A 27,053-nucleotide genomic window follows, 5' to 3' on the forward strand; every position below is an offset into this window, starting at 1 on the left:
CTCCAGTGGCTCTCCACACACCCACAGCAAGGACACCTTGAAATTGAAGAGGAAGAAGTGCAAAAAAAGAAAAAACAAGGTAAAAGGCCTTCCTCATCTATGCACTAAGGATCTGGAACCATATCCCCGATAACAATCCCGGCAGCCCCAACCCAGCTTCATTGTAGGAAAAGCTGAACTCTTTCAAGAACACTACACTATGATAGATGATGAATTTGACCCTGCACAGCCCTCCACTATAAACATCACAACATACATACGTTATTCCACTAATCTGGAAATAGTTTGTTAACATTTATTAAAGATATACATTTTCTTTAGCTTGAGGCCAAACTATCTCACTCAGGGTAAATAATATTATTTATTTCCACTCAACAGAACTCTAAAATATAGCTTATTTATTAGGGTTTTTATGTTTTTCATAGCTTTACTGATATCCGCACCACATACCTGCAAGCATTTTGGAAGAGGAAAGTGGGAGATGTTTAAAAAATAGTTGGGAGAATGAATTCCTCCCATTGATTTCTATTGAAGGGGAGGCAATTTAAGGCAGGAGACGGCCAAAATAAAGCCATTTTTGGATTTAAAAAATCGGATGTATCTCGTCGGAATCGGGTCTATTGGCATGTACTCACCAGGGGAGATACTCCTTGCAAAGTCGCTTCAACCATGCCAGAGGACTAATAGTCATTTGGTAGCACTTCCAGTGATAGCATTTCTTTTGACGTCATATTTTAGAAAAAGTAATGGGGACACAAATTTCCTTTCGGCCCACGGTCAAAAAAGCCTCGAACCGCCCGTCTTTCATTAACACACCAACCTCACTCTCCGCCATTCATCCATAAGGATGTCTGTACCCCCAGGTTCGGCGAGTCCTAATATTTAAAGAGATAAAGGTGCAGTTATGTTACAGTCCCAACTTAAAATAAATCATTTTCTGCGTACGCTAACCCATTTATAACCAAAAATTACACATTATTAAAAGGCCTAATGTCGCTAGCTTACAAGGGAAACACCGTGCAAGCTATCTTTTTTTTTTTTTACCTGCAAATTACTGGACGTTATAGCACGACCTGGCCATTATTTCGCTGAGTGCGGCTCTTCACTGTAGCTCCTTCTTATAACAAGCACTTACGGACCAGCATCAATAAAAGTGAATCCTGTGCCGGCCCTACCCGCTATCATGTGACACTGGGGCACACAGCACTAGGAGACGGCGCATGCGCTGCCCACGGTGTTTACGTACTGGTCACGTGACGCGTAGTCGTCTTCCCCGGGGTGCTGCGGTGGGAAGCGGTTGCTGCCGGTGATTTGCCCGCTGTGGATGATGGGGCCGGGATAGGTGTGTTTGCGGGGGTATTGAAGGTATGCGGATAGTAACGATTTTTGGGATCAGGAGAGTATCTGCCTCTCCAGAGGATATATGTTGTGTTCCCACTTTTGCTCTCTTACTGGCATTCTGGTGCTGACAATCCAGGTGAAGACTACTATTTCGCGTATTTATGAGTTGGTTGATTTCAGCTCCTAATTTTATTTAAAGGGTATTTAACCGCAGTGAACCACATTAGAAGTGGGTATGCGTGGTCGCCGAAGAGAATACGTAAACCTACTTTCTTAAGTTCTTTGGGACGATGATCGGGATATGTTACGTGCATGTCATTTTGTGCCGCTAGCATGTGGGAGTCGTATCTTGTGCCCCCATAAAGCTTTTATTTTACTTCTTTTTATTGTATTGTTGCATCTGTATAGCGCATACTACCTTTGGGGGAGGTAGCTTAGCCACACCGTGTGTGATGTATGGCTGGGTTAGGGGGTGTTTTTTGTTTTGAGCCTTTATGTGAAGTGTTTTCGTGTTATGGGATGCAGCGGCTGGCAGGGTGAGGGTATGTGAGTGGGAGACGTGCAGTTGATGTTACTCAGTGCCTACACTATAGTAGCCCAGTGTAGGAAAGTACCATCTTGCCTGGCATGTTACCCCCATTTTCACTGTATGTATGTTTGTTTTTGCCCTTGAGTCACTGGGATCCTGCTAGGCAGTGCCATAGTGTATGCCCTGTGTGTGTTCCCTATGTGGTGCCTAACTGTATCACTGAGGCTCTGCTAACCAGAACCTCAGTGTTTATGCTCTCTCTGCTTTCTAAAATTGTCACTGCAGGCTAGTGACTAATTTTACCAATTCTCATTAGCACACTGGTACACCCATATAATTCCCTTGTATATGGTACTTAGGTACCCAGGGTATTGGGGTTCCAGGAGATCCCTATGGGCTGCAGCATTTCTTTTGCCACCCATAGGGAGCTCTGACAATTCTTACACAGGCCTGCCACTGCATCCTGAGTGAAATAACGTCCACGTTATTTCACAGCCATTTTTCACTGCACATAAGTAACTTACAAGTCACCTATATGTCTAGCCCTCACTTGGTGAAGGTTGGGTGCCAAGTTACTTAGTGTGTGGGCACCCTAGCACTAGCCCAGGTGCCCCCACATCGTTCAGGGCAATTTCCCCGAATTTTGTGAGTGTGGGGACACCATTACACGCGTGCACTGCACATAGGTCACTACCTATGTGTAGTGTCACCATGGTAATTCCGAACATGGCCATGTAACATGTCTAAGATCATGGAATTGTCACCCAATACCATTCTGGTATTGGGGGGACAATTCCATGATCCCCCGGGTCTCTAGCACAGAACCTGGGTACTGCCAAACTGCCTTTCCGGGGTTTCCACTGCAGCTGCTGCTGCCAATCCCTCAGACAGGATTCTGCCCTCCTGGGGTCTGGGCAGCCCCAGCCCAGGAAGGCAGACCAAAGGATTTCCTTTGAGAGAGGGTGTTACACCCTCTCCCTTTGGAAATAGGTGTGAAGGGCTGGGGAGGAGTAGACTCCCCCAGCCTCTGGAAATGCTTTGATGGGCACAGATGGTGCCCATCTCTGCATAAGCCAGTCTACACCGGTTCAGGGATCCCCCAGCCCTGCTCTGGTGCGAAACTGGACAAAGGAAAGGGGAGTGACCACTCTCCTGACCAGTACCTCCCAGGGGAGGTGCCCAGAGCTCCTCCAGTGTGTCCCAGGCCTCTGCCATCTTGGATTCAGAGGTGTTGGGGGCACACTGGACTGCTCTGATGGGCCAGTGCCAGCAGGTGACGTCAGAGACCCCCTCTGATAGGCTCTTGCCTCTCTTGGTAGCCAAACCTCCTTTCTTGGTAGCCAAACCTCCTTTTCTGGCTATTTAGGGTCTCTCCTCTGGGGTATTCTTCAGATAACGAATGCAAGAGTTCACCAGAGTTCCTCTGCACTTCCCTCTTCGACTTCTGCCAAGGATCGACCGCTGACTGCTCCAGGACGCCTGCAAAACCGCAACAAAGTAGCAAGATGACTATCAGCAACATTGTAGCGCTTCATCCTGCCGGCTTTCTCGACTGTTTCCTGGTGGCGCATGCTCTGAGGGCTGTCTGCCTTCACCCTGCACTGGAGGCCAAGAAGAAATCTCCCGTGGGTCGACGGAATCTTCCCCCTGCTAACGCAGGCACCAAAAGACTGCATCACCGGTCCTCTCGGTCCCCTCTCATCCTGACAAGTGTGGTCCCTGGAGCACAGGAGCTGGATCCAAGTGACCCCCACAGTCCAGTGATCTTTCAGTCCAAGTTTGGTGGAGGTAAGTCCTTGCCTCCCCACACTAGACAGCAAACCTGTGTACTGAGAGACCTTCACTGGCTCCCCGTTGACAAGAGGATCACATTCAAGCTCCTTACCCACGCACACAAAGCACTCCACAACACTGGACCTGCTTACCTCAACAACAGAGTCAGCTTCTACACCCCCACCCGACAGCTCCGCTCCGCAGACCTCGCCCTCGCTGTCGTCCCCTGCATCCATCGAAAGACATCCGGCGGCAGATCCTTCTCCTACCTCGCTGCCAAGACATGGAACACTCTCCCAACCAACCTACGACAGACCCAGGACCTACTCACCTTCAGAAGACTCCTCAAGACCTGGCTCTTTGACCAGTAGCAGCTAACCCCCCCCCCCCCAGCGCCTTGAAACCCTAACCGGTATGTAGTGCGCTCTATAAATATGTTGATTGATTGATCAGCTGCTCCAGCTTCTGTGCACTTCTCCAAGGATTCCTTTGTGCACAACCTAGCCTGGGTCCCCAGCACTCCGTCCTGCAGTGCTCAACCCTCTGAGTTGGACTCTGACGTCGTGGGACCCTCCTTTTGTGACTCCGGTTTCACAAATCTTCTAAGTGCCTGCTCCGGTACTTCTGCGGGTGCTGCCTGCTTCTGCGGGGGCTCTCTGAGTTGCTGTGCTCCCCCTCTGTCTCCTGCTCCAAGGGGCGACATCCTGGTCCTTCCTGGTACCCAGCAGCACCCAAAAACCTCTACTGCGACCCTTGCCGCTAGCAAGGCTTGTTTGCGGTATTTCTGCATGGAAACACTTCTGCAACATCCAGCACGCCGTGGGACATCTTCCATCCAAAGGAGGAGTTCCTAGCCCTTTTAGTTTTTGCAGAATCTTCGGCTTCTTCCACCCAGAGGCAGCCCTTTTGCACCTTCATCCGGTGTTTCCTGGGCTCCTGCCACCCCGGACACTATTGTGACTCTTGGACTTGGTCCCCATGCCTTGCAGGTCCTCACGTCCAGGAATCCGTCTTCAGTGTTTTGCTGGTGCTTGTGGTTCTTGCAGAATCCCCCTATCACGACTATTGTGTCTTTCTGGGGTAGTAGGGTAACTTTACTCCTACTTTTCAGGGTCTTGGAGTGGGGTATCTTGGACACCCTGACTGTTTTCTCACAGTCCTAGCGACCCTCTACAAGCTCCCATAGGTCTGGGGTCCATTCGTGATTTGCATTCCACTTTTGGAGTATATGGTTTGTGTTGCCCCTAGACCTATGTTCACCTATTGTATCCTATTGTGATTCTACAGTGTTTGCACTTCTTTTCTTACTGTTACTTACCTGTTTTGGGTTTGTGTACATATAACTTGTGTATATTACTTACCTCCTAAGTGAGGGTATTCTCTGAGGTACTTTTGGCATATTGTCATAAAAATAAAGTACCTTTATTTTTTAGTAACTCTGAGTATTGTGTTTTCTTATGATATTGTGCTATATGATATAAGTGGTATAGTAGGAGCTTTGCATGTCTCCTAGTTCAGCCTAAGCTTTGCCATAGCTACCTTCTATCAACCCAAGCTGCTAGAAACACCTCTATTCTACTAATAAGGGATAACTGGACCTGGCACAGGGTGTAAGTACTACAAGGTACCCACTATAAGCCAGGCCAGCCTCCTACACCCAGCCAATGATCGTGCCACTCTGAATAACTTTTTAAACATTGTAGAGAATAAAGGTGGCGTCTGGCTCAGCAAAGGTTCACATCTGTAACGTCCACGGGCTAAATTATGCACAATAGTATATAGCCAGCAGTCGAAGTGCATTAAAAAAGCATGGGAAGTGTGATGCTGCATGCAGTGGGGTCGGGGTTGAAGGTGTGGCTAACAAAATAAAATATTCTCCATCTGTTATCAACACATATAATAACTCGTGGATTAAATGGAAAAAAAAGGTAAACAGTGGTATGTGAACTATTGTGTATTATGAAACCTCTTAGTTGATGCGCTGAGAGGTCTGTTTGTAAACAGAAAGCCAAATAATGAGATCTTGGTTGGTGCAATGGAAAAGTGTGGCTTGTGTGTTGTTAGTGCTATGATGGCCCAGCCTGTGACAGGAAGCACTTAGAAAATGTAAGTGATTATATTAAACTCGTATTACACGCAGTATAAGACAGACTGCTACTAAATGTGCAAAAAGGTTTCAGATAAAACTGTGCTTCCAAAATTTAGAATTTAGCAACACCCAGACTGTAGGTAATAATTTATTTTTATTTAACTGCCCTGACAAACACACACTGCACAGCTCAACTGGCAACTCCCTTGCACTGCGAGTCAAAAAGAATGTGATTTGATCAATTAAACCAGTACTTGCTCCCAAGCCCCCTTTACATCTGCAGATTAACCAGTTTTGCGCATTTGCATTTCTTTAGGCGAAGAGGCACCCTGGCAAGAAGGCCTGTTTATTGTTTAGCTGGCTGCCCCCTCGGTCTCACAGCACATAAGACTCCCTGAATGAAACTTAACGGAGTCATTTGCACGATTGGACTTTACCGTCCCAGTATGAATTTTTTTAAATTAGATGTAGGGGAATAGTTTTTCATAAATGAAAAAAGTAAGGGGCACATCCTGTCCCTCCGATCTCGCCCGCTTCGACCACTGTATATAGCAGGTTGAGAGGTGATGTTTGCCAGGGGAGCAGTGTTGGATATATATATCCATCCTACTGGCAGTTGCCAGTAGTTAGTTCTAGTTGGTACTCGGAAACCAAAAAGAAAAAGGGTCAGAATACGTTTACCTTAAACCCTTAGCCTTGGTTCAGGGGTTCACCTGGTGGGGCAACAGCCATGAAAAGGCTGGCAGAAAACAAGGTTGTAATCAGCCAGGCAGCGCCGAGTTCAGCAATGCCCTTTCTGACTACAACCAAGACCGCCGTCACCCCGTCTGGATCTTTGATCCTGGTGGTAACGGCAGACTTTAGACTGGTCTGCCTGTCAAACTTGTAATGTGGCGGTTGGACTGCCACTGCCGTGGCAGTCTGACCACCAGCATGAGGCTGGCCGTCCTAGGACCACTGGCCTCATAATGCCGTCCTAAATGCTTGTGCCCTAAGGTAACTATAACTGGCGCCCTTGCCATGCCCTGCTAATTTCCCCCAGATATTACAGCGCTCATGACCACTTTTATAACATCATTGATAATATCACAGTAAAATTTGTCGTAAATTTATCATAAAAAATCTCTGTGGGGTGCAAGTTATAGTTACTTTAGGGCTCGAGTTATAGCCACTTGAAATAACTGTAACTATAACCGGTGAATTTCCATGGTTTTCTATGTTTAAAATGTGAGCCTAACTATAAAATCCCTGTAACCTTTGTTTTTTAAATCTATCTATCTGTCTAACTAAGGCTTTAGGGTTGGATAGGGGTAAAGGGTGGTAAGGGTATTTTTGTGCTATGGGGTGGATAAGGGTATTGGGTGGTAGAGGAATTTTGAGGGTTTAGTGGTAGGTAAGGGTATTGTGTGGTAAGGGTAGTTAAAAAGTGGGGCTTGGGGGGGTCCCCCCCCATCCAAAATAAAACACAAATATATATTACACCTTGATGATACTTTTTTTTCTTTTAAACATATTTTATTAGTTTTTGTTTACATATCAAACCATTGCAATACTCACATAAGTTCCCGCAGCTTAGGCAATACATGTATACAATTATCGTAAAACTTGTACATAATAATGTAAATGTACTAATTAAGAGCATCCCAGCCCCCCTCGGGCCCAAAACAAGCGTGAGTGTCTAAGGATACAGAGTGTATGCAGAGGAATCTCTGTTGAGCGTGACTTTGATATAACACTTAAACTTCTTAACTAACCCTAATTCCCACCTCCTCCCACCCCCCCATATTCCCGATGTCGCCCTCCTGCCACCGGTAAATTAAAATCGTTGTCATTCCCCCCATGCTACCCACGCCTCTCATTGTATCCACTAAGTGTAAAAATCGGGCATGCTTCCTAGTCCCCGCGTAACCTGCCTAATGGACTATTGTGTGTTGCATCCTGTCAGATGGGAGCCGGGTCCACCCCTGTTGTGCAGGGCATATCATCATGCAGTTTTTCATCTAATTGGTCCCAGGCCTCCTTCAGTTCAGGGGACCCTCGACCACCCCCACGAAGCTCCACAGACAGGACCAGTCTTTCGCACCCGGACCATTTCTTTAGCTCTCTCCTCGAGTTGGGAAGATGAGGGCCAGTGACGCTTTTCCAGTTCAGCTCTCGTTTAGCGAGTATGAATGCAAGATCCTGAAACCTACTAGTCGCACGATTCTTGGGGGTGTGTGGGGGAAAAGTGTAGCAAGCAGTGTGCAGCAAGCAGTGTGCAGCTGTACAAGCAACCTCGCGCTCAACTCTTTACGCCACCTCCCTCATCACCGAGCTCCAGTATGCCTTCAACCAAGGACAAGACCAGAGCATATGCATGAAGTCGGCCGCCTCCACTCCGCAGCGGGAGCACCTTGCGTCTTGGACCCGGAAGTGGTCCCGCAATCTCTGCGGGGTAAGGTAAGCTCCATGTAAGATATAAAACTGTATGAGCTGAAATCTATCATTTCTGGAAACCTTCGGTACCCTTTCTAATATTTGATCCCAATCTCCTTCTGAAATCTGGGTCGCTGTGTCTGCCTCCCATTTGCATCTCAGCTCCTCAAGTGGTCCCAGTGTCCCTGCATTATTTGTCCTGTACAGAGCCATGACGGCCTTCAGAAGCCCGTCTGATGTCACTATATAGGTACTCGGGCGATGAGGAGGAGGCTTTCCGCTTCCCGACTTCCAGTAGTCTCGTATTGCCTGCGTGACTGCTCGGTGCAGGAGAAATTGTTCCTGCGGCAAATCATGGGCCTTGCGAAAATCCTCTAAAGGCATAAGACAGCCCTCACGGTAAAGGTCCCCCATCTGTATGATATTGGCCCACTCCTAGGCCAAGAGTCCTCTCCAATCCCCCGCAAAGGGCAACCACTGAAGCCAAACCATTGGGATCTCCGGCGCATACCTGAGCGCCGGAGATAGACCTGATAGACCTGAGTGCCTCAGGCAGCGCCTCCAACACCGGCCGAGAACCCAGACCTCGTGAGAGAGCCCAGATCCCAAAGCAGGGTGGCCAAAGAGCATTCCCGCTAGTAGCGACGCCGGAGGAGCCAAGGTGTCGTCCTCTCTCTCGCCGATCCTCCTGTCCGCCACCCATCGAGTCAGCCACTGCAGCTGAGCAGCCAAATAATAGGATTCAAAGTCAGGAACCGCTAACCCTCCTCCCGCTCTGGGCCTCTTCAGCTTGGCAAGTGCTACTCTGCATCTCCCCATCCCCCAAATGAATGCCATAAGCATGGAGTCCAGCTCCCTGAACACCGCCGCTTGGATCCACACTGGCAGAGTCACAAAGAAATACAACAGACGTGGGAGTGCCACCATCTTAATGACCGCTATTCTTCCTGCCACTGAGAGTGGGAGCGAGCTCCAAAAAACCATACTGGTTCTTAAGGCCCTGATGGCGCGGCCCTGTGTTACGCTCTAATAGGTCGTCCCTGGAGTGGTAGATTTTAACTCCCAGGTAAGGCATGCATCTGGGTTCCCAAGTCAAATTGCCCAGCTCCTCCGGGGGATCCTTGCGCGCTGACAAGGGAAATAAGAAAGATTTCTGCAAGTTGACCTTCAAGCCGGTCAGTCGACCAAACAAGGCCAGCAGTGATTGGGACCTCTCCAGCTCCCAACCAGTATTTTGTAAGAACAGCAGCAGGTCGTCTGCATATAATGCGATTGTGTGATGTCTGGTGCCATGCGGTAGTCCCTGATACCAGTTGGCGGTTCGAGTCTGTGCGGCCAATGGCTCCATTGTTAATGCAAATAGCAGCGGTGATAGGGGGCAGCCCTCTCTGGTGCCCCTCTCCACCGAATACTGCTCTGACACTATGGTGCGAGTTCTGACTCTCGCCTGCAGGTTTGTGTATAATAGTCTCGTCCAAGTGACAAAGCCCTCGCCCAACCCCATGTGGGTCAACACTGTATATGGATATTCCCATTCAAGACTATCGAATGCCTTCTATATGTCTACCGCCAATACGGCAGCCTCTTCCATCTGAGGGGTAAGATTATCCTTTATATGCATTACTCTTCGAATATTCTGAGCTTTGTTTCTGGAGGGAATTAAGCCCGCCTGATCGGGATATACCAATTGGGTCAAGTGCGGGAGCAACCTAGTCGCCAGTATCCTGCTTAATATCTTGTTGTCTGAGTTTAACACGGAGAGGGGTCTGTAAGCCCTCCTATCTGTAGGGGGTTTACCTGGTTTGAGGAGTGAGACTTTCGGGGCCTCTCCTGTGGAGTGTGGGAGCTGCTTCGTTGTGCACGCAGCATTAAAAAACTGCACCAATTTGGGAGCCAGCTCTAACAAGTACGTGGCATCCCTAACTTCTAACACCGTAATGTCGGCTCCCAGGACATCTCTCTCTGCATCGCCAAGGTGGGAGCGCAGCTAGGAGTGTCCGCAGCTCCTCTCCCCCTCATTTGTTGGGGTTGGCCAGCCACGCCAATAGTGCACCTGACTTATCCCCTTCCACATGCACCCTAGCTAGATAATGTTTATAGTCGAAGCTTGTCTGTGTATTCAGCGACCCTCTCCCTGGCTGCCCGGAGCTCCCCCGGTAAGGCAGGGCTCTCAGGAGCCCCTCTTTCCAAACAGCGGAGCTGTGTCTCGGCCACCTCAACGTCTCATAGCAATGTTTTCCTGACATCCATTGACACAGCAATACAGCGCCCGCGCATCACCACCTTAAATGCCTCCCACATTGTCTGAGGGGAAGGGGCCGTATCCTTGTTATTCTCAAAGTATTGTACAATATGCTCTCTTAGCTGGTCCCGAAATGCAGGGTCCTCAAGAGAGACAGGTTTAAGGCGCCAAGTGGGAATGCTGGATTTAGCCCTCACCCATGGTATGTGCATTAGGATGGGATTGTGATCTGAGATGGTCCTCCTCAGGTACACTCTTTCTCGTATCTGGGTGTATATGTCTGTAGTGCATAGGAAAGTGTTGAGTCGCTCATGCAAGTCATGAACTGCAGAATAGGACGAATAATCCCTGGCTTGGAGATAAAGGAGTCCACCAGACGCCAACCCGTCTGCCAGTCAAGGAATCGGCCAGCCAAAGTGTTCACTAAAGAGTCCCTCAAAGGAGGGTGGGACCTGTGTAACCCTGGTACGGCTACAGAATTAAAATCTCCTCTGATCAGCACCGAGCGTAGCAAATGGGGAGCCAGGGATCTTGAGAACTAATTCAGGAACACGCCCTGGTCTATGTTGGGCGCACAGACATTTATTAGAGTGATATCTCGAACTTCCCCCCCAATCTACCGGTGACCATCACATATCGTCCATCAGGATCAATTAGTGTATTGGTCATCTGGAATGATATGCCTGCTCTTATCCAGATGAGGGTATGCAGAGTAAGCTGTGTAAAAGATCTGACCCCTCCATCTTTTCTGCAGTGCTGCTCCCTCCGTCGCTGTCATGTGATTCTGCTGTAACATTGCTATGTGGACCCCTCTTCTACCTTGTAGCGCTTAGCCATGTTCTACATGCCCCTCACATTCCATGAGACTACCTTGTACTCACGGGGGTCTCCCTTATGTATTACTCAGTATTGTTCTGATGATGTGCTTCATCCACGCATGTGGTAGCGTCAGGGTTGCAGCTGGCAGGGGTATTGTTCCTCTCCGTGTGTGACATGCAACGGGACGATAAACTCTAAAAATAAAAAATCTTCCCCAACTCCCCTTCCCCAGGACATGTCGGAACAGTTCCCCATCCAAACTCGTTCAAAAGGAAGATCGAGCTCTCATCGGGCAGCGCCGCCGGCTCCAGGGTGGCCCCCGTTAGCATCTTACAGACCGTAATAAGCAGTGTTCAGCTTGATCACCAAGGAGCCACATCGCCTGGGCCTCCGGCATCAAAGTATCTGTGGGTCCTGGGCATTATTTCGAATTATAGTCTCAGAAGTTCCCGGTGTCACCACTGGTAATTCAACACTCTGGGCCACCGAGCTCTCCAATTCAGCATCCGAGTCTGTGTCTCGGTCACCCTTATGTGACTCTGCGGATCGTGGACTAGTTTCTCCTCCACTCAAGTTCGCTACCCCTGCCGCTGTCGTTCTGCCTTGCTCTCCTCCGTGATGGGTATCGCCCCCACCCGCTGAGACCCTCTTGCGCAGGGTCACCTGCTCCAAGGTTTGGATCCCCTAGTCGTTCTGGGCCGCGTGGGGCTCTCGCGTTCATCAAGCCAGTCTCTAGCCTCTTGGGGTGTCTGGAAAAATCTGGTGCCCTCGCTATCTGCGACCATGAGCGTGGAGGAGAAGAGCACAGCGTACTGAATGTTTCAAGTTAGCAATTGTTTCTTGATTTACAAGTAGGAAGCCCTTTGCCGCTGAAACTTGCTGGAGAAATCAGGAAAGATGCGGACCAATGTGTTCTCAACTCTTAGTTCTCGGCCTTCCTAGCCTGTGCCAGTATATGATCACGGTCTTTATAGTGCAGTTGTCTGGCTACCACTGGTATGGAGGTGCTCCGGGGTGGGGGGTGGGTGCGCTGGCACCCTATGTGCCCTTTTTCATTGCAAAAAAACATGAAAGGCCCTCCGATGCCACCTCCTCCATTATCCCCTTCTGCAGATAGTCAGTTAAGTCTTGTCGCTCATTTTTTTTCGGGTAGGCCAATTATTCGTGTGTTGTTTCTCCTAGACCTGTTTTCGGCATCCTCAGCGCGGACTAGGAGCGCACCCACCTGCTTTTCCAGGGTAGTGACCCGGTCTCCAGTCGCCTTCAACTCAGACTTAAGTTCCTCAACATTTTTTCCCGTCATTGTCACTCTCTCCGCAAGTCGACGTTAATACTCTCTCAGTAGGCCCAAGTCCAGCGCAAGGGTGTCAATCTTAAGCTCCAGGCTCTCCCTAGGTGATGTAATGGCCTGCGTGATGTCCCACAGTGATGGACCCTCTTCGGTCATCGGTCGTGTTGTGCCGGTGGGAGCAGGGAAAGGATCAGTGGGGTGGTGCCCAGTGTCTTGGGTCGTGTCCTTTCGTTTGGAAATCTTCCCCATCTTGCTAGGTCTCAGCAGGGTCCCCTCTGCCGTCCAGATTATTAGGCATCTAGTCCTGGGGTGTTCAGCGCCTTCCAGGCCCAATCAAGGCCCAGGTTCCTCTGTCCTGTATTCCGGGGCACCCCCTGTCTCTGCTCCGCGCCCTCTCCTCACCTCGTGCATGTCTTGGTGGTGGGGGGGGAAATGTCCGCCTCCTGATGATGCCGCAAGACCAGAGGTCCTCCTCCCTGGGTCCACGATGACTGTCTGGCCAGGGAGAGCCAGGAGCTCCCTCCACTCTCCAGTCCCTTTGTCAGCTCTCACCTCCACTGGCGCAGCATCTCTGCGCCACGGTGCTGGGTGGGGTTCTGTTCCCTGTCGGGACCCTGTTGGCGAGAAGTAGAAAGCCACCAGGGTGCAGGCTGCCTCAGAATGATCTCTCAGGCCGTGCTCGTGCTGACCTCGGTATCCCGATGGCGCCTGCCATCTTGAAGTCAGGCAGGCAGCCCAACAAGACCCTGGGCGCCCAGCCACTCGTGGGCCTCGGCACCACTAATTTCCCTCATTTTCCCATAACCAGTTTCTGGTGCCCCCCAACCCCCGGTCCTTAGGGAGGGGGGATTGAGAGCAGTATGTCAGTCGATGGCTTCAGGATATGAAAATTAACGGGGGCCCTGGCTGGAGCTCCTCCACAATGCAGTTGACTCCATTAGCTCGTAGCCCCCCCCCCCCCCCCAACACCTTGATTATACTTACCTGTGTGGTGAAGGCATGAGTTGTAAAAATATTGTCATTCAACCCTTGTGTTCGAAAGAGGCTGACTCCTCTCCTTCACTAATGTACTTTTTGAAAAATTGATAGCATGACGTCTAGCAGCTGTTTGTTATCAGATATAAAAATCAGGCCCAAATAAACTTCCTACACTTGCCATGGGAGAACTTGTGAACGTTTAATTAAGCAAAGAAGGGTATTTACATTTAAGGGATTTCTTTGGAAGTTTAAAAGCTATTTATGTATGTACCCTATTAACGAGCATTAGCAGTGCTGAAGGGTCTAACTTGCATATTGAATGGTGACTAAAATATTAAAGCCAGTTGCAGTGAAAAAACGGAAATCAGTTTCTGATACATATAGGGCAAAGATGATGTGATGATTCCTTGTACTTTTCAAATATGAAGTGCACCATAAAACCATGCACGTGTAGTGAGAGAAAAATGCATCCTGGACTGAGTCAAAGCCCCTTGTATCTATTCCTTAAAGAATTTGTAACAAAAGGTCTTGCAGACAGCTGGGTCAAGCCAGATCTAAGCATGCCCCTTTTTGTACGTAGACCCGTGTCAAAACAGACAACACACAGGAGCATTTTTAGAGGATAGCACAGCTCCGATATCGACAAAAATGCACTGCTGCCAAGTTGCCCTCTTCCATGTATAATATCTTGTGCCAGTCCTCGGTTTTTAGTAAACTATTTGTGGAGAGCAACTTTAGTTATGTGAAAGATAACTTTATTCCCTAAAAGGGACTTTATCAGCATAGTGAAATCTAAAAGTAAGGATTTTTTCTATCAGTTTCACATTCATAGTTTCCACTAACTGCCATTGGGGAACTAAGGAGTCATAGAAAGGTGATACTAATGTCCTGGTTTACTGCTCCTAGGTGTAGCAAGGGTGTACCTGAGTCTGAAATATCTCATCACATTAAGTACCTTTTTTTACATTTGGATTGGGATATCATCGGAACACAGTAGTTTAATCATAATATTCTAACAGTTGTTTTAAAGAAACCGTCTCAGCTCGTTACACTTTCTTTTTCAAAGTTATGGTTATTCATGCTGTTATAAAAAGGGCAATACTGTAAGATTACCTTTATTTTGCTTTTGAAAACTTTCAATACTGTAGCATAAGAAACAGTTCAATATTTTCAGTAAAACTGTTAACCCCAACCTGTAACTTGCTCTTGCACATTTTTTTTTTTTTTTCCCCAGCTAGATCACAATATTAATAAAGTTCTGAAGCTTTTGTGAACTGATGTTTTTTTTTTGCCTTTCTTTTTCTAAGATGGTCATCTTCATAAAGCAATGGTCGAGGGATAGTCCCACCATTTGTTTGGTGGTGAGGAGGGGGAAGCGGTGTGCTCTTTGAATCTGATAAAAAAGATCAGTAATGTATGTGTAACAAAAAAAAAAAAGGGTTTGTTCCATGATACACCCGTTTTACTCTTTTCAAGGTGTTTACTCTTTTTTCCACATGGATAATCACTGCTATCAGATTGAGCTTGAAACCAAGTTTTTTTCATGTCATTTCCCGATGAAGTAGGAGGGGTTACTTTCCAATCCAAGTGTCTGAACGTTATCTCATGATATAGGTTGAGGCATTGCTGAAGTCAGCATTACAGTAGCGAACCTTCTCCTTATTAAGTATGACCTTTTCATCAACAATCAAATTCAGGTCCAAAAGGCAGTCATTAGTACTGTCTGGCTCTAAAACCTACCTGTCCTTCTACAAGTTTTGTATGCACCTGGATCTGTTAGTCTACAAAGAATAATACATTATGCGATTATGCATGAATATATTCCTTTTAGTGTTTTAGATGCTCTGAGTCTATCATTCTTGGCCTTGCAACCACTCATTTTTAGGTCTCACCTAAGACTGCACATGCTCTGTCCCTTGTGGGACCATTTGATTTCTTATAGATTAGAGCAACCCATTGCTTACCATTAAGGGCTTGAAAAATCATAAAAATTTTACTAGACCCGCAGGTCGATTAACTTAAATAATCTACTCGACCTAACTGTAAGGTACTTTACCCGTAAACTGGTCTCAAATTGTGGGATCCTAGGCAAATAGTTTACAGAGTCGTCTTTTTCTTAATTCTCACATATGATTGCACCTTCAAATATGTGAGCTCAGCAATTCTGCAGTACCAAAAAACCTCTGTTTGATTAAGTAGACTAAAGTTTGCTACATGCATCACAACAATCTAGTCCACATCCCCATAAGGTCTAGCCCACATAACCTAGGACTTCTTTTAGTTTGCTAGCAACATTACCATCAGGGCAGGGGTGTGTTTCAGTTTGTTTAAATACACACTTTTAATAAATATATTACTAAACTATGATGTGATAACATATTGTCATCTATACACAGTGACTTTTCAAGAAATGTCCAAACACCTCTCCACTAACTTGCAGCTTTACTGATAAACCATATAGTGTATTAACAATCTGTGAAAATTGGGTTTCTGAAAACATATCCTTTACACATCAACATGTAAAGTATTCTAATTTGTTTTCATCCTATTAAAACATTTTTTTATCACACAAAAATATTTAAAAAGGGTCTTTCACAACTACTGACATATATTTTGAAATGTTTGCACAGTTGACGTAGACATTTAAATGTTGTGTGTTAAGATAAACCTGACACCCAATATCCTTTTATTTTACATTCTAAGCAGCAGGCCACACACTTCACCTTACAAAGTCCTGAACCTCTGCAGTAGCGCGTGAGTAGCGCGCTCTATAAATCTCTTTGATTGATTGATTGATTGCAGTCAAAAGGGAAATTAATTGTAAGAAAAAATGACTTTTGACCTCTGTCTGTGAACACAGAGCAAATGTGACATAAGAATAAGATTTAAAGGCATCTTTTATTGTCCCTCCATTTTTCAACTGAACAGAACACCTGTTCAGTGTCAACTCTGCCAAAAGGGACAAGTAAGTATTAAAAATAGCTCAACCTGATGAAATGAGACTTGCCAATGCGAGTGGTCGAGTGGATTTTTCGAGCTCTGCCATTGGTTTACTTCATTGTCACTTTCATTCACTTGGTTCTTATTAGTCAGCCTCTGTAGTTTTCTGCCTCTGCGCATGTTTGCCCCTCCCTTGCAGCATTGAAGCATTACTTCCTCTGCTCATTTTTTTTTTAGTTTTGTTTACCCACTCTACATCAGTGTGAGTTTTTCAGCAGCCTCCCTAGTTCACTTCTCTCCCCCACCCCCCCCCCTCACTGTTCTTTCACCAGCCACTCCCACCCATCGGGCCTCTTTGCCCATCGTCTTCTTGCCCCAGCCCCCCATCCCACCCTCAGTTGCAATTTTCTTGCCCCCCGGCCCATACCCCTTCTGTTTCTTCTCTGTTTGCCTTCTGCTCATCCCTCTGTTGTTCATCTGTTTGTCCCAGTCCCTCCACTTCCACCCTCTATTGACCATCTTTTTACCCAGCCCCTCCACTTCCACCTTCTATTTTCCACCTGTTTCCCCAGCCCTTCCCATCCTCTCCTCTGTTGTCCATCTGTTTGCCCCAGCTGTGACTTTCCACCTCTGTTGTCTGTTTGCCCCAGCCCCTACCTCCCATCTTCGATTGTCTGGTTGTCCCTTCCGCCATTGCCCGTTTATCCCTTTGCCCCTACCTCCATTGTCCGTTTTCACCATGCCCCTCCCTCCTTTATCTATTTGACCCTAATCTCTCCCTTCCTCCACTGTCCTTTTCCCAGTCCCTCCTTCCCACCTTTCACTGTCTGTTTGCCCCAGTACCTCCCTCCCTCCACTGTCCGTTTATCTTCAGCTCGTTCCTCCCGCTCTCCGTTGTTCATCTGTTTGCCCCCACACCCCTCACACACTCCATTGTGCATCTGTTTGTCCAAGCAGTTCCCTTACAGCCTTTGTCTGTCCTTGTCCACAACCCCACCGTCTGTCTGGCTGCTTGCCTTCAGTCCTTTCCTCCCATGCTCTGTCTGCTTGCCCCCACCCTCGCCCACTCTGTTTTCCATCTGCTAACCCTATCCCCTTCCACCCACCCTCTCTTTCCATCCCTCATTTCCTCAGTGTGTAGCATCGCACCCTGTCTCCTCTGTGTTTTATCTTGCTGCTGTACAACATGGCTACAAAACATTGACAAAGTCAGTAGGTCTCATAAGAGAGACCCCTTGGCGCTGCCAATTCTTAATTACAAAATGGATAATAATGTGCTGCCCATCCGCGACAGCGAAAAATTCCCCTTTCTTTCTGTCTTTTTTTTTTAATATGAGAAAGTGCTACAAAGATAATTTTGAAATATTGCATATTACATATTATTGCTCATGAGGCTGTCACAAATATTAACATGCACCACTGCACAAAGGGAGGGGAATTGTCTTCTGAGGCTAACCCATCCCTCCATACCTCTTACCACCCCCCCCCCCACCCACTTGTCACCCCCTCTTCTTCCAATTAACCTTAGCTAATACCATTGAGAGCGCAGGGGCTAGTCAGCCATTGCAGTGTTTTTTTTTAAAAAGACACATAAAACACATTCCCAAAAATAAATATTAGTCTTGAAGAGCGGATGACAAGCCACTTGGGCAGGAAGCATGCAGGTTTGTAAAGGAAATACTGATGTCTTCCAATTTAACCTTTGTTTATTGGTAATGTAGTTACAGGTCTGGTATTTGCACTTGTGAGAGGTTTCTTGTGTAAAACATCAGTTATCTTCACTAATCTGTTTAGCCCCATTTTATCATAGAAAAACCAGGCTCCACTATAGTTGCAAGAGAGTATTCACATCCTTGTGTTTGTACGCTTAAAAGAGCAAGCACAGTTTTTTTGTCTTTACAAGATGGTTTTGCTTCAGCAATAATATGCTAATGTTCTTTTTTGCAGGTCTGAGCTGTAGATTTGTTCAATTCCAACCCAGGCTCTGTATTAAGGTGACAAATAATACTTAAGAAAGCTCTGTTATTAAATTTGCATTGACTTTTCAACCCCAGTTGTCTCAGCCTAGTTCCCAGGCCTTTTGCAGTAGTTCCTGTTTGTCTGAATACAAACACACCCAAAGTGCAATGTGTCATGCCAAGTCCAAGATGACGAAGGGTGTTCAGACACACTAAAGTTGGACTCTGAGGATGTCACTGAGGAGTGTACTATGATAATTCTAGAGTTCCAACGGTGCTGGGCTGGGCATGGGGGCCTCTGCACTGGCCATGTGGCCCCCAGCACTGGCTTAATGGCAGTCTTTCCATGGTGGGGGCCCCGCCATGGAAAGGCTGGCAGTAAGTGGGGTTGTGATCAGCACAGTGGTGACCGCCGCCAGCCAGTCGGGAGCCATGTTCCCGGCATTGATGGTGTTTCGACCAGTTTAGAAACGTCTTTATTTCTTCATTTAGGAGCCCTCCCCAGGAGCGCTAGTGTTCTCATGACTCCCGTATTTTATTTTATTTTTCATATCCCATCTTTCTCCTATGTATTTCAGGCTGCTGAGGCCACCTCCCCTCCTGTTGTTGCTCTGTTACCCTTCAAGCCTCTTCCGCGGTGCAGGTGCCTCCTCCTCCTGCAGCCTCGATCTGGCAGCCCGCCTGTTGATGCTGCTCGTCCACTCCCATGCCCTTTGCTCCCTTGGGACTCCTTTTTTTAAAAAAGTTTTAAAGGGTGGGTGGAGTTTGCCATAACAAACGCACAAGGTGGTGGCTGTGAAGAGACTGCACAGTGCTCCCCGAGATATCAACATTGGCAGAATGCTTTCCACTGGTTTTTGCTGAGTGGAAGTGCAGTTCTAGGATTCTGGTCTACAGATCTGTGCTAGTGACTGGAATAGATTGCTCTGTTTACGGCAGGCAGCAGCGCCTCAGGCCCCTCCTCTGGTGTGCGGGAGTTGAGGGGCCTTGTTCGCCTCCATTTTGGAGGCAGCTCCTGCAGGCTCCTATGGACAGGCAGAAGATGACAGCTTCCAGCGTCCGTGGTTTGAGCTACACCGGGGAGCAGTATCTGGGGCCAGGGCTCTCAGGCAGGGCACCAGGCCCAGTTCTCCAATTAGGAAGCCATCCACAGACGGCAGCACGCTCCTTTTGGCTCACAGACCAGCAAAAACACCTGTGCCACTTCGCGGTGGAACAGCGGGTACCTGACATTGACCGGCCTGAGTAGTGTTATCTAGGAGGACTGGACTGGTGACGTTTAATTGCACTGCCCTCTTGTGGCAGTTTGTGTGAGGGGATTAGGTGAGTCATAGTTGGGTAGGGAGTTAACAACAGTCATTGGGGTGGGTAGATCACCCTCGTGTTGTAGAAGAGGTGGTGGTGTCGGCTTTAGATTTCTAGTAACCTAAAAACATGTTCGCCTCATACACACCACTATTCAGTTTTCTACTTGGTAATTAGGCTGTCACAGCAGATTGCATATCTTAAACATCTTCGATGAAGGCACGCTTGTAGCTGGAAATGTGATGTATTGTCTCCTGCAGGTTGCATATTCAAAGCTAGTTTGCTGAAGGCCTAATTTTTCAATCCATTACTTTCCCCCTCTGCTTATATTTAATAACTGGTTTCATTGACGCCTTTCTGTTCCTGAAAGATTCTGTTCTCTCTGCTATCCCTAATCCTTGTTTTGTCCTAGCAGTGGTGCTGTCCGTTCTGTGCAGTTGCTTTAGTGCTTGCATTATAGTGTGCACTGGCTGGAGTCACCCAGCACTCAGATGTTAGTCTTTGTTAGGTGCACTCTTTCTATCTGATAAGTGTTGTATAGCAGATTCATAGCGCTTTATTCCCTGACTCTGTCATGTTTAACAGCAGTCATGCCGCTATACAACATGGCTAAAAGACATTGACAGAGCCATTAGCTCTTGCATTGCCTAGACCTATTGGCTTTGCCAATGCTTGTTTATTTTGTCAATGCATTTTTAGACTATATACAACCACACACCTCTTACCTGTCCTCTTTCAGAATATTATATAGAATGTTGTGCTTTCATGTGGTGCATCACTGCATGTGTATGTATAATCAGAAATGTGAAAACAAAATACCCTGGTCCTTACCAAGCTGTAACTAGATAAATCTATGCTCATGTGACGATTAACACATACAGATTTAACTTTGACATAATTTATTAAACAAAATATGTGCCAAAATTCAGCAGTGTTGAATGAAAAAGTTCACTCTTGCTGCTTCCGTATCAAGTATGATGGCAATTAGACTCAAGTAATGCTAAACATGAGGACATTATGACTTGATTGTCAGGAAATGCTTCTACCTGCATACCAAATGAAAAACAGTATCAGCTTGGGCTGGAACATTCAGGGGTATGGTAAAACATCATGCCTGCTACAAAAGACTGTATCAGTTAAGGAATAGTTGCTGATCAAATGGCTGTAAAGCCTTTTATAGACACTATGAAGTCCATCATCCACTTCAAGAAGGATCTTGTACAAATGATAAAGTCCAAGATGCTCAACATTCTACACTGAATTGGTTTCCTAGCAAATTCACTGAAAGCTCAGATTGTATGATGCTACTGGACATCTCAAGAAGAACCCCATTGGTAACTTAAGGGGTCTATAGGTCTCTGCCACTTTGGGAACCTCTAGACTATTATGAAAAGACCTGAAGAACTATGGCTTTTGTGGAAAGGTACCTAGGAAACAGCGACTCTCTGTTAAAAGAACTTTGTTATGCACCTTAGGTTTGCAAAACAGCACTAGTGTGAACAACAAGACCTCTGTAGCAATGTCCTCTGAACCGATGAGGCTAAAGTGGAATTATTTGGCTGTATGCTCAATAATTTTTTGGGGCAAATATCAACACTGCATTATTACCACAAGAACCTCATACAAACAATTAAGCATGATGGTAGAGGGAGGATGATTTGGACCTAGATTGCCACTGCAGACCTGAATACCCACAATAATTGAGCTCCAGTCAACTATGAATTCCTCTCTATAACAGCCAAACAGAAAAAAGCTAAAGCTTAGCAGAAAGTGGATCAATCTAGATGACAATTGAAGCACACCTATAAATCTATGACATAATGGCTGAAAAGAAAAGAATCCGGGTATGGGAATGGCCAAGTCAAAGTCCAGACCTCAATACCACTGATAACCCCACGGACCGTAAGCATTTTTTTTAAGGATAAGTGGGCCAGAATTCCTCCTAAGTGATTTGAGTGATGAGCTCTTAACATTTACTTTGTAATTGTTATTTTTTGTTTAATAAATAATGACTAACTGAAATCTCTGTATGTTATTTGTCACATGAGTTATGACCTAAGACTTGGTGTGGCCTAGGTGAAGGTTGGATCTATATAAATAAGTAAACCAGCTTGCTCCAGGCCTACAATACCTGGGAGCAAAAGCGCCAAGCGATTTGCCAATATTTTTGCAAATATTTTTATGTTGCTGTTTTTAATAATGGCATTGGTCGATAGGACGGATAACAGTCGTCTGGCTTGACTGGCTTTAGCAAGGTGACCAACAACCCCTCTCACTTTGTAGGGGGCATGCACCTGTCCTTCACCATTTTCACAAATAGGGTGACCAAGTGCGGGCTGAGTTTGTCCCGATAGGCCTTGTAGAAGGCCACAGTCAACCCATCTGTGCCTGGCGGCTTGGCCCCTGCATTTTCTTAAACACCACCACAACCTCTAAAAGGCACAGCGGTGCCATAAGATGTTCATTATGTGTTGCCATCTGCCACCTCATGGTGATGTGGGCCAGGTAGTCCGACGTGGTGTGCTCATCGTGTACGAGCTGCGAGGTATATAGATCATATAATAATGGCAGTAGCGGTCCGCCACCTCATCCAACGTGTGTAGAGGCACACCTTGATAGGCCTTAATAGCACCACACTGTCTTCATGGCGAGGTCAAACGAGCGCCACCAACATCTCACTAGGTGGATCTCCCTCGCCGTATGCCCTTGCTGTCTACCCAGGTGCGTTACCTTGCTGTGAGCCACTTCATTAAACTCCTCCAGTTGGGCCTTGATGTCTCATAACAAACTCTGCTCAGCAGTCTCTCTATGCAAATGTTCTAGGTCAGCCAGTTCCGTCTCCATCTGCGACAATCAGCCCCGAATCGTGCAAGTTATAACTAAAACTAGGTTATTTAAGTGTTTTTTTTTAATTATTTTATATTTTTACTTTAGCTTATCACTTTAACATACGTTTTTTTCCCGGAGATTTATTTTTGTATACTATTCTAAATTGGATCAATGGCTAACCTATTTTGTGCAGCTAACCACTGCTGTGCACAGCCTTTGGCCATCTGCAGCAGGGTCTATCCTTAAGCCAAATCCTGCAGTCAACACTGCATACTCTGTTCCCTGCTGCGCACTGCGTTTTATGGTTTGCAACTAACTCCCATTGTCTTCTCCATCTTATTTTTTTTAAATCTTTTGATACATCGCCTATGTCAATGGAATCCAGAGAAGAACACATGCCCTGTATTCTGACTTTGGCTAGAGCAGGTCTTGGTGTTGATGGTGGACCAGGTTTCAGCTGTATTAATGGCCCATCAAAATCTGTATACTTTCGGATGGGAAACTGCAATGTGGTCAATAGGTTTGGTGCTATGTGATCGGTTGAAGTCACTCCTTTATATTGATGTATGCGATTGTTGGTATTTCAAATGAAATATTGAAGCAGATGCTTTTTATAGCGATTCATGCATCAAAAAGCTGTTCACTCTTGTGGTGGCCTTCATTTGTGAAATAAAGTCCAATGTTCACTTATTGTGGCTAACCATTCTGCTACATAGTAGAATGCTGTAGATTCTCTGCACTGTCTCTTAGTAGGATAGCTGTAATCCATGTTGCAGCGCAGGTTGCTTTTATTTCTTCACTAGACTAAAAATAAGCATTCCACACCCGACTATCAGAAGTGTAGTTGAAAGTCCACCAAACAGACTTGAGAACAAGGAATTAAAAAACAAAGGGATGAATCCACACAGTCTAAAAGCTAGTCTACAGGCCAGATCCAATGCTTTTAAAATTGTTATGCTTGTTGTGTTCAAGGAATGGAAGACAGAGTGCAATGGTCAGGGAAATTATATAAAAAGAAAAACGACCCTGAAAAACTCTTTCAATCTCAGATGAAGAGTGAGCTGTTAACTTTAAAGACACCTCTTTCTGCACTAATATTGGAGCAAGTTTATTTAATTTATCGGAGTGCATATTTATCATGTCTATTTGAGGCCACGGAACACTTTCAGACAACCTTCATGGAAGGGGATACAAAGGGATACCACAGTATTTCACTGTTTTGAGCATAGTTAACAAGTAAACCCAGCTGACATTGCACAACCAGTGTCATTTGTCCTTATGAGATGGGACTTGATCACTCTAGAGTATGAAAAGAAGGAATAAATGGGGCAGATGTTGCAAGTAACTTAGAGTTCAGTGCTGGCAATAGGGTTACAATCTCTGTGTAGAGTGATGGGATCGCAGAACAGTGAGTGACATAGAGTATTAATACATCCAACTGTGCTTATGATGCTGGATTGTTTTTGGTGAAACTCTGGAATTCTAATGGGAATACCCATACGTGGTGAATTAAGGTAATATTACCTTTTTTCATACCAACCCAGAGATCTGTGTTTCTGACAGTCATAGAAATGAACAGCTGTGATTGGTAACAAATATTTATTTTTTAATAAAAATCTATTTCAGTAGTTTTTGTACTTCTGTGTGATGGGGAAAAAACATTTTATTAGGATGAAAACAAATCAAAGCACTTTACTGGATGATGCGCACATGATACATATGTTTTCTGAAACCCAGTTGTCACAGATTATTGTTAATACACTATATAGTTTCATCAGTAAAGGTGACATGTAGGAGCCCCCTTAATATGTGGATCTTTAGCCAAAGAAAACAAAGTATTGCCTATCTTGTCAATACTTAAAAGGGTATATGGTGCTTCTTTTTTGGCCATTTTTTTTGAGTTGCGATCAGATTGTAGGGATCAGACACACTCTTGTATATGAGTTAACCTGGTGCTTTGCCAGCTTTCAGAGTTTATAATTCCCAGTTTAATTGTATTATAGTTTGCCACCAAGCCTGTCCTCTTTGCAAAAGATTTAAATCTTTCAGAAGATGAAGAGCAAATGACTTAGTGCTGATTTTATACACTTGTTTTGAGAGTACTTGGAAAACCTTGTCAATAACTGGTTTGCATTATTTTTCTGCTTGTCTAATTCTTCTTGCAGTTTCTCATTCTCAGTATGCCTGTTCTTTATTATTAATGTTGTTTATTATCGTGGACAAAAAAACATTTATTTTTTCTGAAATGTGGACCCAAATGAAATTCACTCAAATGATTTCTTCCCTAATTTTGAGCAGGTGCTCCTTCACAGTGGTAGAGCTGGGATGGGCTAGCCATCTCTAACAACATTTACTCACTTTCTATGTGGTCACAATAATTGGAGTGTGTGTACTTATATTATACCTGGGAACCGGGCAGTTTGCTAAGGAACTTTGGAAAGAAACCTTTTCATACACACATCAGTATCTCAGGGTCATAGAGAAAGTCTCTCTGCTAGAAGTCCAGTCAACTTTTACGTACTATTCTGAATCATTTCATGCAAGCCATTATCAGTAATGTTTTCTTTCCACTGCCAACCTAAAAAATTCTGTGTCAAAATAATATGTGGAATGGATGATGTTTTTAAATCTCTGCTGAACTGAATTGTCTTGTTCAGAGATACCATTTCTTTGGGTATTATACAAGCTGTAAACAAAAGCCCCTTTGTACCTTTTAATTTGGTAATATATGGCACCCCAAATGCTCTTCACATTAGTCCTTTCTTTCCAATACTGATAACCTTTGACAATAAGTGTTTCAATGAATAGTGCACACTATATGAATCTCTGTTTGATATTCTAATTATTTTGTAGTCTCACTGATTTCTGGGTAATAGAAGACAAATGAGTCTGACCTGTTATCACCATTGAAATAGGGAAATCTTTTTTAATTTTTTATTTTTTTTACCAATTTTATTTTGAATTTCATCATAGATAAGGAGACACACATCATTATCATTTGCAATTGCAGTATATAGCTACACTTGTGCAGGATATTAGCATGTACCTCCCTGTGGGCCAACTTGGCATTGTTCATTGAGAAGGCAGGCCAGGTTGAATCGGCATCTTCTGGTCTTGTCAGGGTTGTTCATATGTGATGGTGGCATTTTATTCTGGGTGTGCTGTTTGGGAGAACTAGTCTTCAGTGTCTGAGGCTGCCATTACGCAAACACCTGAAGCTTGCAAAGTCTTGGACATCATCATATGTATGCCTCCTGTTCGTAGTAGGCTTTTTAGGTAGGTAGCAAATGAATGCTGACAAAGTAGGAAAACAATTTCCCTGTTTGTGTTGTTGTGGACTATACTCTTTGTTTCCCAAGGTCTCCCAGGAGGAAAGAAGTGGGTCATGGTGTAGGGTGACACCAGTGATAGTGCGTATTGTAAGGAGAACCTCTTTCCAAACGTCCTGGATGCGTGGGCAGGGCTACCACATATGTTTCTGAGCTGGCAGACATCTTGTGTTGTCGCATTGGAGTAAGGTACCATTGTGTCAGTTTTTATAGGCGTTTCCTTGTATCAAAGGGCTTCTCTGCATCCAGGGAGAGGAGGGCCTTTGGCTCTTTCGGATACTCTGCCACCTTCATGAGTGCTACCAATAGTCTTGTGTCGTTGTTAACTTGTCTATTTTGAATAAAGCCTGATTGTTTGGTGGCGATAATGCGGGGCCAAATATGCTACAGCCTAGCTACGAGGATTGATGTGAATATTTTAACATTGCAGTTTTAGGAGTGCAGTCAATCTATAGGATGGGCAGAGTGTTGGAGTTTTATTGGGTTTCAAGAGAAGTATATGGTGGTAGCCAAGCATAGTGTCTGTCACCACCTTGGATGTTACAGCTATTGATCACAACCCAGACTTCGTTGTATGAGATGTCCTCCTCTAGAAGGTGCAGTTCTACCTTCTAATGTGGGAGTGTAAAATCTTGAAGGTATTCATTTTGAAGATGCTCATCCAAGGGCAGAGTAGAATTATTTATTTAACCCCTTCGCTGCCAGGCCTTTTCCCCCTCCTGTGCCGGGCCTTTTTTTGCCTATTTGGGGCAGTTCGCGCTTAGGCCCTCATAACTTTTTGTCCACATAAGCTAACCAAGCCAAATTTGCGTCCTTTTTTTCCAACATCCTAGGGATTCTAGAGGTACCCAGACTTTGTGGGTTCCCTTGAAGGAGGCCAAGAAATTGGCCAAAATACAGTGAAAATTTCGTTTTTTTTTAAAAAAATTGGAAAAAGTGGCTGCAGAAGAAGGCTTGTGGTTTTTCCCCTGAAAATGGCATCAACAAAGGGTTTGCGGTGCTAAACTCAGCAGCTTCCCAGCTTTCAGGAACAGGCAGACTTGAATCAGAAAACCCAATTTTTCAACACAATTTTGGCATTTTACTGGGGCATACCCCATTTGTGCAATTTTTTGTGCTTTCAGCCTCCTTCCAGTCAGTGACAGGAATGGTCATGAAACCAATGCTGGATCCCAGAAACCTAAACATTTCTGAAAAGTAGACAAAATTCTGAAT

At 45.5% G+C, this 27,053-nt stretch overlaps 1 protein-coding gene and 1 long non-coding RNA gene across 6 annotated transcripts in view; one reads left to right on the forward strand and one right to left on the reverse strand.

The window, feature by feature from the left end:
• Positions 1-1,205, reverse strand: part of LOC138285033 (uncharacterized) — a 61,594-nt gene extending 60,389 nt beyond the window's left edge. For all 4 annotated transcript variants that reach the window (XR_011201496.1, XR_011201497.1, XR_011201495.1 and 1 more), the window contains exons 1-2: positions 1,045-1,205; positions 636-875 (exon numbers count right to left, since the gene is read on the reverse strand). This is a non-coding gene — a long non-coding RNA (uncharacterized lncRNA). The remainder of the gene's footprint in view (positions 1-635; positions 876-1,044) is intronic.
• Positions 1,190-27,053, forward strand: part of ZFYVE16 (zinc finger FYVE-type containing 16) — a 429,022-nt gene continuing 403,158 nt past the window's right edge. For both annotated transcript variants that reach the window (XM_069224433.1, XM_069224442.1), the window contains exon 1: positions 1,190-1,365. The gene's annotated coding sequence lies outside the window, so the exon portion shown is untranslated. The remainder of the gene's footprint in view (positions 1,366-27,053) is intronic.

Source organism: Pleurodeles waltl, chromosome 1_1 (genome assembly GCF_031143425.1).
Source record: "Pleurodeles waltl isolate 20211129_DDA chromosome 1_1, aPleWal1.hap1.20221129, whole genome shotgun sequence".
NCBI lineage: Eukaryota > Metazoa > Chordata > Amphibia > Caudata > Salamandridae > Pleurodeles > Pleurodeles waltl.